Source organism: Pongo pygmaeus, chromosome 1, assembly GCF_028885625.2.
Source record: "Pongo pygmaeus isolate AG05252 chromosome 1, NHGRI_mPonPyg2-v2.0_pri, whole genome shotgun sequence".
NCBI lineage: Eukaryota > Metazoa > Chordata > Mammalia > Primates > Hominidae > Pongo > Pongo pygmaeus.
This window is the reverse complement of record NC_072373.2, coordinates 108,559,159-108,574,675: the sequence shown is the minus strand read 5'-3', so window position 1 is coordinate 108,574,675 and position 15,517 is coordinate 108,559,159. Positions and strand designations below refer to the sequence as shown.

The window sequence follows — 15,517 nt, the reverse complement described above, 5'->3', positions numbered from 1 at the left end:
CTCCCGCCGGGTCGGCAGCCACCTTCCCCTTCCCTGTGACTTGAAGAGAAGCTTCAGGGGGCGTTTATTCAATTTGCGAGGAGCCCGCGAGGCGCAGGTGCGTGGTGACTGTGGTTCCCACGGCACCCGCCGCCGTCTTTGGTCCTCTCGCTGTCACCGGCGGGCAGTAACATTCCGGGTGAGCTAGGGCTCCGAAGACACCAGGAAGGGAGGGACCAGTGGGGAAGGGCACCGCCCGTTTAGGTCCTGCGCAGGAGGGATCCGAAAAACGTCTTGAAGAAATAGAAAGGGAGGGCCAGATGCAGTGGCTCACGCCTGTAATCCCAGCAATTTGGGAGGCCGAGGTGGGTGGATCACGAGGTCACGAGTTCGAGACCAGCCTGGCCAAGATGGTGAAAGCCCGTCTCTACCAAAAATACAACAAGTAGCCGGGTGCGGTGAGGGGCGCCTGTAATCCCAGCTACTCAGGAGGCTGAGGCAGGAGAATCTCTAGAACCCAGGAGGCGGAGGTTGCAGTGAGCTGAGATTGCCCTACTGCACCCTAGCCTGGGCAACACAGCAAGACTCCGTCCCAAATAAATAAATAAATAGAAAGGGAGAGTTGGAAGTAGATCAAAGAGAAGAAAAGAAATCCTAGATTTCCTACCTGAAGGCACCATGAAGATGAAGGCCACCTCTTCTGGGCCGGGTCCTCCCGTTGCAGGTGAACCGAGTTCTGGCCTCCATTGGAGACCAAAGGAGATGACTTTGGCCTGGCTCCTAGTGAGGAAGCCATGCCTAGCCCTGTTCTGTTTGGGCTTGATCCTGTAGCACTTGATTGTCTCTCCTGGACTTTCCACGGATTCCAGGGATGCAACTGAGAAGTTTATTTTTAATGCACTTACTTGAAGTAAGAGTATTTTAAAACATTTTAGCAAAGGAAATGAATTCTGACAGGTTTTGCACTGAAGACATTCACGTGTGAGGAAAACAGGAAAAACACTATGCTAGAAAAAGCAAATGCTGTTGAGATTGTCTCACAAACACAAATTGCGCGTCAGCAGGTAGGTTTGAGCCTCAGGTTGGGCACATTTTACTTTAAGCGCACTGTTGGTGGAACTTAAGGTGACTGTAGGACTTATATATACATACATACATATAATATATATACATATTTATGTGTATATATATATATACACACACATATACAGACACACACACACACACACACACACACACACACACACACACACACACACACACGGTCTTGCTATCTTGCCCAGGGTGGTCTCCAAATCTGGGTCTCAAGCGATCCTCTGCCTCCCCTTCCCAAAGTGCTGGGATTACAGGCGTGAGCCACCTCACCCAGGCCATTTTAATTTAATACTTTTAATTTGAATACACAATCCAAAAATCATATAACAAGTACAGGAAACCCACTTTATGCCAGGTTTACAAAGACGGGAAAGATATCTCAATGACAAAGCGTCGAAGTGGCAACATCCTAAAGTACTGAGAGAAAAAAAGTTATTCTAGAATTCTATGCCAAATTGAAATATCTTTCAAAAATGTGACTGAAATCAGGACATTTAAAGACATACAAAAAATGACAGAATTCACCGAACCACACTACAAGAAATGTTGAAGGAGTCCTCCAGGCCTAAGGATAAGGATACCAAACAGAAATCTGAACCTATACAAAGAAATGGAGACGACTGGAAATCGCTATGTACCTACTTGGATGTTGGGGTTTATAACATGTCCAAAATCAAATTACCTGACAACACTAGCATAAAGGCCAGAAGGGGAGGTATAATGTCACTTGATGGCAGACGGATAAAGATGTATTCTAGGAACCCTAAAGCCACCACTGATATAACAAAAGAAAGAGTTACAGCTAATAAGCCAAGTAAGGAAAGAAAACAGAATGATATTAAAAAAACCATGTAATCGCTGGGTGCGGTGGCTCACGCCTGTAATCCCAGCATTTTGAGAGGCCAAGGCAGGCAGATCACTTGAGGTCAGGAGTTTGAGACCGGCCTGGCCAAAACGGTGAAACCCCGTCTCTACTAAAAATACAAAAATTAGCCCGATGTGGTGGCTCGCGCGGACCTGTAATCTCAGCTACTTGGGAGGCTGAAGCAGGAGATTCGCTTGAACCCGGGAGGCGGAGGTTGCAGTGAGAGCTGAGATCGCACCACTGCACTCCAGCCTGGGTGACAGACCGAGACTCTGTCTCAAAATCAAACAAACAAACAAACAAACAAACAAAAACAGTGTAATCCCCATGCTGGAACAACTGCTCTCCAGGCCTCTACCCTATAGAAATACACAAATGGCCAATGAGAAGTGTACAAGAATGATCACTGCGGCATTATTTGTAATCATAAAATAGTAGCGCCAAAGTAATTTCAAAGATACATGAAAATCGTTTTATTTATTTAACAAACACAAACAATTGAACAAACAATGGAAGCAAGTCCTTTTGCCTAAAGGAACACAGAGGGCCATGCTGATGTTACTCCTCCAAGGATTTCAGTGTTCCCCAACGCCTAGTTTTCGGTCTAGTTCTTCTGGAAGATCTTATTCTTGGGGAGCTGCAGGTTCTGGCGTTTGGGGCTCTTTCAGCTTCTGTCTCCATTTTCCCCTCAATTCCTCCCCATTCTGCTACAATAAAAAAAATTCTCACCTCCGGAAGATCCCGCCTGTGCCTCCCCGCCAACCTTTCAGGAGGTCTGGACGTCTGGTCCACCGCTCCCCGGCTTCTTTCCCCGCTTTTGCTTTTCCCCTCCCCTACTCCCGCCCTCCGGCCTCAGGACCCGACCACCGCCCAGCTGAGCCCCCCGCGGCTCCACCGCGCAGAAGGTGCACTGGAGGCCCTGCCCGTTGCCGCCCCGCGGGGTGCCAAGAAGTCAACCTAAATAAATGCTTTGTAAAAGGAACTTCCCCATGGAAAAATCTCTCATGATTTCCATTCTCAAGGCTCTTCAAAGGACTAAAAGCTAAAGGCGAAGATGGATTCATTCGACAAGTCCTAGTCGTGCGCCCTGGTGAGTGCCAGACCCTGCTCCCTGCGAGGGGGACCCACGAGCCACCCTCACCACGATCCCTGCCCTGGTGGAGCCCCCGTGCGGAACACAGGATCCGAAGATGGCAGCGGAAGCTCCGCAGCGGCCCCAAAAGCGACTGGGCAGGGAGGGCACAGGCTCCCTCACTGGCTGAAGGCGGCGCAAAGAACGGGAAGAGCCATCCCGGGAGCAACCGGGCGTTCAGCTTCCCTAGGGTCCCCAGGCGGCTCGGGCCGGGGTCTCAACCGGGGCGTTTCCGGGGGTTTCTGAAGCAGGCGAGGGGCAGGGCGGGCGAAGGCCATTCGGCTGTCCTTCTGGCTCCAGAATCTCCCAACGCGCAGGTGTCCAACGTGACCAGCGCGACTTACCGCTCCAATCTCTCCGGTTTTCCAAGGCCTTGCTCAGTCGTCCTGCCGGGCTGGCCCTGAGGATGGAAGGGACGGAGGAAGTTTAGTGCGTGCGCCCTGCCTATAGCGCCCAGTAGATCTGGCAGTACCTGTCTCTGTGGCGCAGTCGGTTAGCGCGTTCGGCTGTTAACCGAAAGGTTGGTGGTTCGAGCCCACCCAGGGACGCTTCTTGGAACTTTTAAAGTATTCATGCATTGTCAATCACTAGATAAATGGGGAAGATTTTATCTTCCCGGAGTCCTAAGCCACTAATTTGTGACTTATCCATGTCAAGGGCCCGCCCACCTCCCCGACCGGATTCTTAACCGGGTATCTCCTGAAATCCTGGGTTTATACGTGTGTAACTCAGGAATCCTGAAACAGAGACCTAGGAACCCACTTCTGGTGTGATAAAATTCTAATTCAGTCCGTTATACGCTTAAACGAGTAATTTACATGCCTCTATTTTTTCATATTTTCATAATAGGAGGTCAGTAATATCCCCAGGATGTGTCTGGATTTACTGATGGCTCTATCAATAATGTGACCAGTGGAATCGTTCGTCATCATAGTGATCCTCTCCATCATTTTTGAAAACGGTATTTTTCCTCAGTTTGTGCATGATTTATTTAACCCTTTTCAAAATGTTTTTGTTAGCCAGGCATGGTGGCATGTGCCTGTAATGCCAGGTACTTGGGATTCTGAGGCAGAAGAATCATTTGAACCTGGGAGGTGGAGGCTGCAGTGAGCCCAGATCGCACCACTACACTCCAGCCTGGGCAACAGAGCGAGACTCCAACTCAAAAAAAAAAAAAAAAAAAAAGTTTTTGAGATGAGGTTGGTTTCATTGTTTTAGGATTACAGAGAATGCTGCACCCACCTTTCTTATACACATATCTTTGGTCATTGTGGAAATGTCTACACCGCAGATGTTTCTATAGTGTAGGGAAGTTGATGCACCATTGCTACATTATAGGGTTTACATAATGCTTCTAATTTGAGTACATTCTGCAAATGTGTCTTTCACGGGAGCCGTACCAAATAATATTCCAATAGCAATATTTATAGGAGGAAAAATGTGCAGAAGTGCAATTGAGCTTCGTGCCTCTCCATGGGGCCCATGTTCATAAAATGGTGGCATTAGCAATCATCTGAGAGTGGAGTTTGTGGCCCTCTGACATCAAAAGCTGAAGCAGAGGACATGAAAACTCTCACTGTGCATCCTCTCTAGTCTGGCCAGAATCATTCCTAGGTGGGTGGTCTCTTATCAGGAGGGAATGCTGCTTGCTTGTTTTGTCAAAACCACAAAACGGAGGGAAAGCATCAGGCCGTTGGCTGATAACAGTGGTGAAGCAAGTCTTTCCAAAGGGCTGGTTTGTTGTTAACCCTTAGGAAAAAAGAGGCCTAATTCTTTTTTTTTTTCTTCTTTTTTTTTTTTTTTTTTGAGACAGAGTCTCTCTCTGTCGCCCAGGCTGGAGTGCAGTGGCGCGATCTCGGCTCACTGCAAGCTCCGCCTCCCGGGTTCAGGCCATTCTCCTGCCTCAGCCTCCTGAGTAGCTGGGACTACAGGTGCCCACCACCACGCCCGGCTAATTTTTTGTATTTTTAGTAGAGACGGGGTTTTACCGTGTTAGCCAGGATAGTCTCGATTTCCTGACCTCGTGATCCGCCCGCCTCGGCCTCGCAAAGTGCTGGGATTACAGGCATAAGCCACCGCTCCCGGCCAAAAAAGCCTAATTCTTACCAGATGGTGCCGTGCAGTTCCAGGCTCTTGGTGTCCCAAACAAAGAACTGTACATGACACACACAAAGCAGCAAAGCAAAGCAAAAGTTTATTAAGCACAGTAACACTCTCAGAGTGGGGAGCGTGGGCTGACCTCTGGGAGATGAGATCAGTATTAGTTTGGTGTACTTGGGGTCTTTTTGTGTGTGTGTGTGTGTGTGTGTTTTCTTCTCTTCACAAGGATGCCTACTGTTTTTTTTGTTTGTTTTTTTCGTGAGACAGAGTCTTGCTCTGTCACCCAGGCTGGAGTGCAGTGGCACGATCCTGGCTCACTCCAAGCTCTGCCTCACGGGTTCACGCCATTCTCCTGCCTCAGCCTCCCCAGCAGCTGGGACTACAGGCGCCCGCCACCAGGCCCGGCTAATTTTTTTGTATTTTTAGTACAGACGGGGTTTCACCGTGTTAGCCAGGATGGTCTCGATCTCCTGACCTCATGATCCGCCCACCTCGGCCTCGCAAAGTGCTGGGATTACAGGCGTGAGCCACTGTGCCCGGCCAAGGATGCCTAATCTTTAGCCAGTGTTTGCCTTTTGATTGCTAGGTGGGTTGCTTAGTTACTTTGGCCCTTGTGTGCTTGAATGCTGCCTCCATCCCATAATTTTAAGTACATGCATGATATGCAGTCCATATGCACGAGCTTTAATGAGCTGATTATCATATGAAGTCATATTAAGGATACTTTTTCTCTCTAATGCACATGCCTATCTCTGAAGAGCTGCCCCTTTCCTGGTTTGGATCTTGCTGGCCATGAGGTCCCTGCTTGCTTTTTTTTTTTTTTTTTTTTTTTAAAAGACAGGGTCTCGCTCTGTTGCCCAGTCTGGAGTGCAGTGGCGCGATCTTGGCTCACTGCAACCTCTGCCTCCCGGGTTCAAGCAATTCTCCTGTCTCAGCCTCCTGAGTAGCTGGGAGTACAGGAGTGTACCACCATGCCCAGCTATTTTTTTGTATTTTTAGTAGAGAAGGGGTTTCACTACGTTGGTCAGGCTGGTCTCGAACTCCTGACCTCAGGCGATCCGCCTGCCTTGGCCTCCCAAACTGCTGGGATTGCAGGGGTGAGTGACTGTGCCCGGCCTTGCTTGCTGTTTTAAATCTTACTTTTTGTTTTGGCCGCTCAACTTCTGCCTTTTATCTTGCTTCTTGCTCTCCCACCCCATCACCTTGCTTCTGTTTCTGCTTTACTCATTCTGCCTTTTATCCAGCTTCCAACTCCCTCTGCTGTTCTCCTGCCTCATAATGGCGGTTAGCGAGGGAGGGGTTTTAAGGGGAGCATGTCCGACCTCCTATCCTGTCACAGCCAGAAACAGATTTCAAGGTTTCTCTGTGGTCCTGTCAGCCAAGAGGGAGTCCGTTCAGTTGGTTGTAGGGCCTAGGGCTTATTTTTATTTCTCAATCCTGACAAGGGAAGGCTGGATTAATGCAGATTCTCTGCAGGTGTAAATTTCCCCTATAAAAGACAGTTTTGCAGAGTTACTTCTGTTTGCTGGCTCTCTGACAGCCATCTTAAAATATGCCAAAGAAATATATTCTGGGGCAAAATATTTTGATTTTTTCGTCTATCTATAGCTTCACCATGCTGACAGCCTCCAGTCCAAGCATACCTGAAGCCTTTCTTTTTAAAAAGCTTTCCCACCCTTCTGACTGCCTTCAAGTCTCTGCCAAAACACAAGTAACAGTGGCTGACTCCCTGCCATAGCAAGCTCAGAATAAATAGCCTTTGCTTTTTTTCATTTGGTTGGTCTTCGTTTATTTGCAGAAGCTTCAATGTAGAGTTGACAAGGACTCCATCTTTGACCAAACCTTAGTCAGTTTCCTCGGAGCCCTTTTCCCTATTAGTTCTTGGCCTGCCAAGTCCAGCTTTAGAAAAGAATACTGTTGAGCCTAGTTTAGCAAGAGTCCTCCCAACCACCTTTGATAGCTAATCAAGTTCCTCTTAGTAATTTTCCATCCGCTGACTCTCTTACCTTGCCAGCTGGCTATAAATCTTCAACTCTTCTTGCTGTGTTTGGAGTTGAGCTCAGTTCTCTTCTGGTCTCTCTTGCCTACTGTAGTACATACAATAAAATCCACCTCATGCCTTTAACAAGTGTCCAGTGTAGTCCCTCTGCAACTACTTTTGCAAAATTATGACAATCAGAGAAATCTGACATGGCTGACTCCATTTTGGTTCTAGCCTCACAGGCTAGCTGTCTTTGCTCATTCCTGTGCAATTTCTCCCAAGCTATCTTTGGTAAAAATTGAGTTTATAGTTTAAATCAGGGGTCCCCAACCCCCAGGGCCACAAGACAGGTACTGGTCCATGGCCTGTTAGGAACCCAGCCAAACAGCAGGAGGTGAGTTGCAGGCTTTCGAGCATTACCACCTGAGCTCCGCCTCTTGTCAGATCAGCATCGGCATCAGAGTCTCATCGGAGCTCGGACCCTGTTGGGAACTGCGCATGTGAGGGATCCAGATTGCGCACTCCTTATGAGACTCTAACTAATGCCTGATGACCTGAGGTGGAACAGTTTCATCTGGAAACCCCCTTCCATGGAAAAATTGTCTTCCATGAAACCAGTCCCCGGTGCCAAAAACATTGGGGACAGCCAGAAAGTTTGGTTTAAATGATAACCTTCCCCAAAACTAAATTACCCCTGTAACACTAATGAAAGGCCACCAAGTCAGGAGGATGAAAGGGGCCTGAATTCTGCTAAGATGTATGCCTCGTTAAATAATTACCAGACATTATTCCAGAGTCACAAGATTTGCAGCTTCCCCAATTACTGCTGTGAAGAACATCACTATTGTAGAACCTAAGATTGGCCTCTTGAGATGTCTTTTCAGGCTTTTGCATTTCTGACTACTGGATGGCACCATTTGGCCCAAAAATCAACCAGTCCCTTAGCTCCCACCCAGAAGCTGACTCAATGCAGGAGGGCCATTTTCCACACCCCTGTGATTTCATCCCCAACAATCAGCACTGCCCAAACCCTAGCCCCCTCCCCACCAAACGATCCTTGAAAAACCCCTTACCTCCAAGCCTTCAGTGAGATCGATCTGAGTAATAACTCTGTCCCCCACATGTCGTGGCTGGCCTGTGTCGATTAAACTCTTTACTGCAATGCCATGGTCTCCATGAATTGATTTTGTGTGTACAGTGGGCAGGAAGAACCCATCAGGCAGTTACACCTGCAGGATGGTGCCAGTTCTTTCCACAAAGGCTGGTCGTCAGATACCCGGAAAGTATTTCTCCACTACTACCTGGACGAGGTGTCTCCCTGTCAGTCTCCAGGGAATGGGGCCTGGATCAAGTATTTAGTATTCAGCAGTTACTATACCATCACCTAATCCCTCATTTTCAATATTTTGCCATGCCTTCCAGTGGCCTAACTGGCCACCATGCCACAGAATCTTTACTTCGTGGTCTCCAAAGGAGAACTCTCCATTCAATGTTTTGTGATTTGAGCAATGGAATAGAATCTGATACTGGTGGGCTGGGGGAGGTCCCCGGACACTGGTGGGATCTCGACCCCAGCTGTGGTGTCCAGGCTCTTGACACCATCTCGAGAACCAAGTCAAGGATGAGTCAGCAAATAGCGAAGGAAGAGATGTATTGCAAAGCAAAAAGTACACACTCAAGAAAGGGGAGTTCGGGCATACCCGAGAGAGAACAATGGGTTCTGGGGTTTCATCTCGATGGGTTTCTTTAACCAAGGAGTGGAATATTCATGAAAATTCCTGGGTAAAGGTGGAGATTTCTCGGAACTGTGGTGCCATCCATTTTTACATCAAATATTGGTCTCAGAACTGTCATGGCACTGGTGGGTGTGTGATTTAGTATGTTAATAAGCATATAATGAGGGCCTAGGTAAAACCTACGTCAAATCCAGCACCACACTGAGTCCAGTCAGTCTTAGCCAGCTTGGTCCACAACCCTGGTTTTTCAGCGTCTTATCAGCCCATAGCCTCAAGTCATGTAAATCTGCTGCCTAGAATTTGTTACCCTGCGACCACCCTGTATTATTCCTGTCTCAAATCTACTTGCAAATATTCAAATGGTCTTTGACTTGGGAATTCCAACTTTACTTACTTCACAGTGTTTCCTGCGTTATAATCCAATGTAAGAAAAGATGATCCAGACATTTGTTAAACATCTCAAATAAGATGTACCGCAGGTATTTGTGTCAAATTTGGATTATTTTGGTTTTGTCTTCGCAGAATATAAAAAACTAACGTGAGGTAAGCACTAAGGTCTGGAGATGGCTGTGCGAGAGATGACAAAGTCCAGCACCACGCTTGAGAGTGTCCAATCATCTCTTCTGGGGCAGCATATTTTTCTACAATACTGAATTTGGAAAACAACAACAACAACAACATCAAAACAAATAAACAAACAAAAACCTACAAGAGTCATGAAACTGGACAACTGTCTTCATAACATTACCAGTGATGAAACCAGTAAGGAAGGCTGGTTTGCAGTCATTTGAGAAGCTTCTTTAATTTCATAAATATGGTTTCTCTCTGACATTGAACGGCTTCCAATTTCAAGCGGAATGCTAGGATGTGAAGAGAACCGGTTTCTTTTGTAATCCTAAACGTTCTAGTCTGCAAATTAAAAGCCATTATTTGAAGAAGGGTGCCCCGGCTCCAGCTGGCCACCGAAAGGTTGCTCCGAAGCGCAGGCTAAGGACCGGCTTCTTTGGGCGAGAACAGATGCCAGGGCGGGAGGGAAGAAAGGGAGAGACAGGCGGCACTTCCCCTTGCCGGCTCCGGCAGCGTGTTGGTCGGCTGAGCGGCAGAAAGGCAGACGGGGACTGGGAAAGCCACTGTCGGTGACATCACGGATAGGGCGACTTCTATGTAGATGAGGCAGCGCAGGGGCTGCTGCTTCGCCACCTGCTGCTTAGCCACGAAGGAGTTCCCGTGCCGTGGGAGCCGATTCAGGACCGCTGGTGGGACCTGAGAGTCCCAGCTGTGTGTCAGGGCTAGGAGGGCTCGGGGGTGCGCGGGGCAAGTGACCGTGCGTGTAAAGGGGGAGGCGTGTGAGGCTGTGGCGGGGCGGAGGTGCGGGAACTCATACTTACCTGGCAGGGGAGATACCATGATCACGAAGGTGGTTTTCCCAGGGCGAGACTTATCCATTGCACTCCGGATGTGCTGACCCCTGCGATTTCCCCAAATGTGGGAAACTCGACTGCATAATTTGTGGTAGTGGGGGACTGCGTTCGCGCTTTCCCCTGATCTTTTTGTGATTTAAAGAACAGGCTGTACGGCAAGCGTTGCTTTTTTCTTTTTTTCTACTGGCTTGTGTCTTAGTCTTAAGTGTTATTCTTACAGTTAAACACTGGAGAATAGAAGTGACATGTTGTCTTCCCCCCTTCCCAGGGAGGAAATAAGAAGCCTCAGCCTTTTACACAAGCTAACTAGCGCCGAAGGCAGCTCTTCGTTTTTTCTACGCGGGGCTGCTTTTTGCAGAGATTTGTCCATGGTCTCTCCAGTCTCTTGGGTTCTCAGGGTCCGTGAAAATCTTCGTGTTTTTTCCTAGCCCCCAGTCACATTTCACACAGCCTCTGCTTCTAGCCGCAGCCCCCTCGGGAGTTTGTAGGATTTCTGTGCTAGCGGGGAATGTGTTCTCACCTCATAGAGCCAGGTGTAAACTACGCAGGCGGGCGCTGTTCTCTGGGATGAAAGCAGGGCCTTTGGGGCTCTTAGCGTCCCCGTTGGGTTGTAGACATAACACGCTTACTTTGTGGAGGGGAAGGGCTCTCCCGGAGCCCAGGTGCCCTAACGCAATTCATCCAGGCCCGCAGGTCAGAACCGCAGTCTCACCTGTCTTGGCCGAAATGCGCTGCGATCCTCCCTGAAATATAAGGCGGGAACTTTTATGAGGAGCCGAGTCCAGTTTCTCTACTGTCTCCTGCCGTTTACATATCTAGTCTTTCTTCAGACTTTATTTAAGCGACAGCTTCTTGTTTGATGTCTCGCTTCCACATCCCACAGCCATTGCCAGGCAACTTTCTAGATAGCACCCCGATCCATCCTTCCCACTCCCAAGCAGCCCTTTCCTATTTCTGGCGCCAGTGTCCTCCCCGGTCCCTCTTTCTTCAGGCCCTCGCTTATCACCTTCATGGACAGAAAATACTTAGCTCTCTCTCAACCTGCAGTTTGCACCTGACACGCGTCAGTACCCTGGCAAATTCCTTAATACCCCTTCTCAAATGGCACTGTAAATTCATCTCTCTCTCTCTCTCTTTTCTTTTCTTCTTTTTTTTTTTTTTTTTGACGGAGTCTCGCTCTGTCGCTCAGGCTGGAGTGCAGTGGCGCGATCTCAGCTCTCTGCAAGCTCAGTCTCCCGGGTTCATGCCATTCTCCTGCCTCAGCCTCCTACGAGTAGCTGGGACTACAGGCGCCCGCCACCACACCCGGCTAATTTTTTGTATTTTTAGTAGAGACGGGGTTTCACCGTGTTAGCCAGGATGGTCTCGATCTCCTGACCTCGTGAACCCTCCTAAAGTGCTGGGGTTAGAGGCGTGAGCCACCGCGCCCAGCAGATTAATCTCTTTTTAACTCCCAGAAGTATCTAATTGGTTTTGTCCCTGCACTACATGAATACTACAGAAGAAAATCCCAGGCCTAGCGATGGCGGATCTGGGCATTGTGCCAGCCTCTCCCAGGGTATGTTTTCTGACCTCACCTACTTCTGATCAACTGAGGTCAGGAGTTCGAGACCAGCCTGACCAACATGGTGAAACTCTGTCTCTACTAAAAATACAAAACAAAACAAAACAAAACAAATAGCCGGGCGTGGTGGTGTGCGTCTGTGGTCCCAACTACTTGGGAGGCTGAGGCAGGAGAATCGCTTGAACCCGGGAGGCGGAGGTTGCAGTGAGCCGAGATCGTGCCGTTGCACCCCAGCCTGGGCGACAGAGCGAGACTCTGTCTCAAAAACAAAAAATAAAAAAACAAAACAAAAAACCAAAAAACTAGTCCATCTGAGACATATTATTGGAGACAGTAGAATCCTGCATCCAACAGGCACTTGGTGCAGATCTGAACCCATTGAGCCATTGGCTCACGTTCCCTCTGTTCTGTTAAGTATCATGAGCAGAAATTGAGCTCTTTGGCTTTTACCCACTAAGTGTGGCTATAGGACAGGTCTCTCTCTCTCTCTCTCTGTCTCTCTCTCTCTGTCTCTCTCTCTCTCTCATTTTTGCATCATTACTTTTTGCCATCAGTGTGGGTTTTTTGTTTTGATGTTATGAAGTGAATTTCTGGGGACAATCTCTGTTGGGTGGTGTTGACAAGGATCCAGTCCCTGTTTGGTAATACCTGACAGCTAAGCTGCTCTGTGAGTCTTTTTTATTGTCTATTTATTGTCCTGAGAATAATGGTATTTCCTGATATTTGAGACTGCAGCAATGATAAGTTGTTCATATCTTGTCTTTCCAATGTTTGGTAAAAATTTTATGGGCCCAATAGTTGTCAATATCTGCAAGAGTGGCATCTCTATTACAAGAGTGATCTTACTACTCAATGTCCCCCCTCCCACCCAACTTCGTTCCATAGGAGCTCTTGGCTTTAACAAATTTACTGTATCTAAAAGACATCTTAGTACAGGAAGAAAACTAAATCTGTAGCATGTAAGGAGCAGTTTTCTTTGATTGGTAGATTCAGGTTTCTAACCAGCTGAAAAATTCAAATACATGTCCTTTAAAGTTAAGTTTAAACCACACTACAGAAAGGAGAGAAAAGATTTATATGATCACATACAAGCGATGGAATCAGCAATATGAGCACTTTTCACAACTATACAAATCAAATTTAATAATCTCCAGAACATTAAGGAAGTTCAGCCCTCAATGAAAATGAATGAAAAGAAATTATTCACCCACTGTTATATGCCTGGAAAGAGAATGTCCTGCCGGACTCAAAATGGTATCACAATGTTACTCAGATTTTCAGCAATGAAGGCCCTCCGAGGATCTAATGATGTTAATATTTTCAGTTTATTTCCTTCACTGATAAACATTGTTAATAGATACCATTGTCTCTGTTTTCACCTTAAGTGATGTTACTTAGCACAATTCGTTTCTTTAGAATGCCCCCTAGTTTGGTGGAAGGAATTTTCCTGCTTTATTAATATAGGATATTTTCTCATGAAACAAACTGGCATACTCTTTCAGTGAAGTGAATAGACAAATTAGGTGTCTAAAATTTTAAAGGAGTCACTGCCCCAATTATCTTAGGAACAATAATAATCACTTATATAAAATTAAAATAAGAAAATTAAGCCAGGTATGGTGGCTCATATCTGCAATCCCAGCACTTTAGGAGGCTGAGGAGGGAGGATCAATTGAGGTTAGGAGTTTGATACCAGCCTGGCAACATAGTGAAACCCCTGTCTCTACAAATTTTTAAGTATTAGCTAATTTTTTTAAGTTGGCCAGGCATGATACTGCATGACTTAATCTCAGCTACTTGGGAGACTGAGGCAGGCTGCAGTGAACTATGATTGCGCCACTGCCCTCCAGCCTGGGTGACAGAGTGAGACTCCCAACTCAAAAAAAAAAAAAAAAGAAAGAAAAGAAAAGAAAAAGAAAAAGAAAGAAAATTAAGAATTTGTTGAAAATTGTTTTACTGCAATACTAGGCTGCATGTCTTGCACCTGTACTCCCAGCAACTCAGCAGGCTGAGGCAGAAGGATTGCTTTAGGTCAGCAGTTGGAGACCAGCCTGGGCAACAGGGCAAGACCCCATCTCTAAAAAAATACAAGGCAAGCTGAGCCAGGAGGATTGCCTGAGCCCAGAAGTTCCACGTTGGTCAGCTATGATAGACCCGCTGCACTCAAGCCTGGATAACAGAGCAAGACCCTGTGCCTTATTTTTTATCTTATTTTATTTTTTTACTACTTATGCTTATTTATTTATTTTTGAGACAGAGTCTTGCTCTGTAGCCCAGGCTAGACTGAAGTGGTGCAATCTCAGCTCACTGCAAGCTCCACCTCCCAGGTTGAAGCTATTTCCCTGCCTCAGCCTCCAGAGTAGCTGGGATTACAGGCGCACACCACCACACACAGCTAATTTTTATATTTTTAGTAGAGATGGGGTTTCACCATGTTTGCCAGGCTGGTCTCAAGCTCTTGACCTCAAGTGATGCGCCTGTCTTGGCCTCCCAAAGTGCTGGGATTACAGGTATGAGTCACCTCGCCCAGCCTACTTATGCTTGAAATGTGAGGTTTCATTAGGGAAAAATTTTCTTGTTGAATTTCTAACATGAACAAATAATAGATTTAGCAGTAGATTAAATTAATGGTCTTGATAGTTTGGTACAATAAAATAAATGGAATGAAGTTGACAGCAGAGAGGAATCTTTGATGCTTTTGAACAATTTAAATCATATAAGTATTGTGGGGAAAAGAAAGAGAGATCAGACTCTTACTGTGTCTATGTAGAAAGAAGGAGACATAAGAGACTCCATTTTGGTCTGTACTAAGAAAAATTCTTCTGCCTTGAGATGCTGTTAATCTGTAACCCTACCCCCAACCATGTGCTCCCTGAAACATGTGCTGTGTCCACTCAAGGTTAAATGGATTAAGGGCTGTGCAGAGTGCGCTTTGTTAGACAAATGCTTGAAGGCAGCATGCTTGTTAAGAGTCATCACCACTCCCTAATCTCAAGCACCCAGAGACACAATACACTGCAGAAGGCCGCAGGGACCTCTGCCAAGGAAAGCCAGGTATTGTCCAAGGTTTCTCCCCACGTGATAGTCTGAAATATGGCCTCGTGGGAAGGGAAAGACCTGACCGTCCCCCAGCCCGACACCCTTGACACCCGTAAAGGGTCTGTGCCGAGGAGGATTAGTAAAAGAGGAAGGCCTCTTTGCAGTTGAGATAAGAGGAAGGCATCTGTCTCCTGCTCGTCCCTGGGCAATGGAATGTCTCAGTGTAAAACCCGATTGTATATTCCATCTACTGAGATAAGAGGAAACCGCCTTAGGGCTGGAGGTGGGACATGTGGGCAGCAATACTGCTCTTTAAGGCATTGAGATGTTTATATATATGCACATCAAAAGCACAGCACTTTTTTCTTTAGCTTGTTTATGATGCAGAGACATTTGTTCACATGTTTTTCTGCTGATCCTCTCTCCACAATTACCCCATTGTCCTGCCACATCCCCCTCTCCGAGAAATGCCCGATAATGATCAATAAATACTAAGGGAACTCAGAGACTGGTGCCGGCACAGGTCCTCCATATGCTGAGCGCCGGTTCCCTGGGCCCACTTTTCTTTCTCTATACTTTGTCTCTGTGTCTCTTTCTTTTCTCAA

At 47.0% G+C, this 15,517-nt stretch overlaps 1 protein-coding gene, 1 long non-coding RNA gene and 2 other non-coding genes across 4 annotated transcripts in view; 2 read left to right on the top strand and 2 right to left on the bottom strand.

The window, feature by feature from the left end:
• Positions 1-15,517, bottom strand: part of LOC129015142 (neuroblastoma breakpoint family member 11-like) — a 2,260,169-nt gene that overhangs the window by 634,636 nt on the left and 1,610,016 nt on the right.
• Positions 2,398-3,598, bottom strand: LOC134739486 (uncharacterized). Its single transcript, XR_010126176.1, has 2 exons — positions 3,416-3,598; positions 2,398-2,643 (listed from the first exon to the last, which is right to left on the bottom strand). It is a non-coding gene; the product is annotated as an uncharacterized LOC134739486 (long non-coding RNA).
• Positions 3,546-3,619, top strand: TRNAN-GUU (transfer RNA asparagine (anticodon GUU)). Its single transcript has one exon. It is a non-coding gene; the product is annotated as a tRNA-Asn (tRNA).
• LOC129022625 (U1 spliceosomal RNA) lies at positions 10,269-10,432 on the top strand. Its single transcript, XR_008496494.1, has one exon. It is a non-coding gene; the product is annotated as a U1 spliceosomal RNA (small nuclear RNA).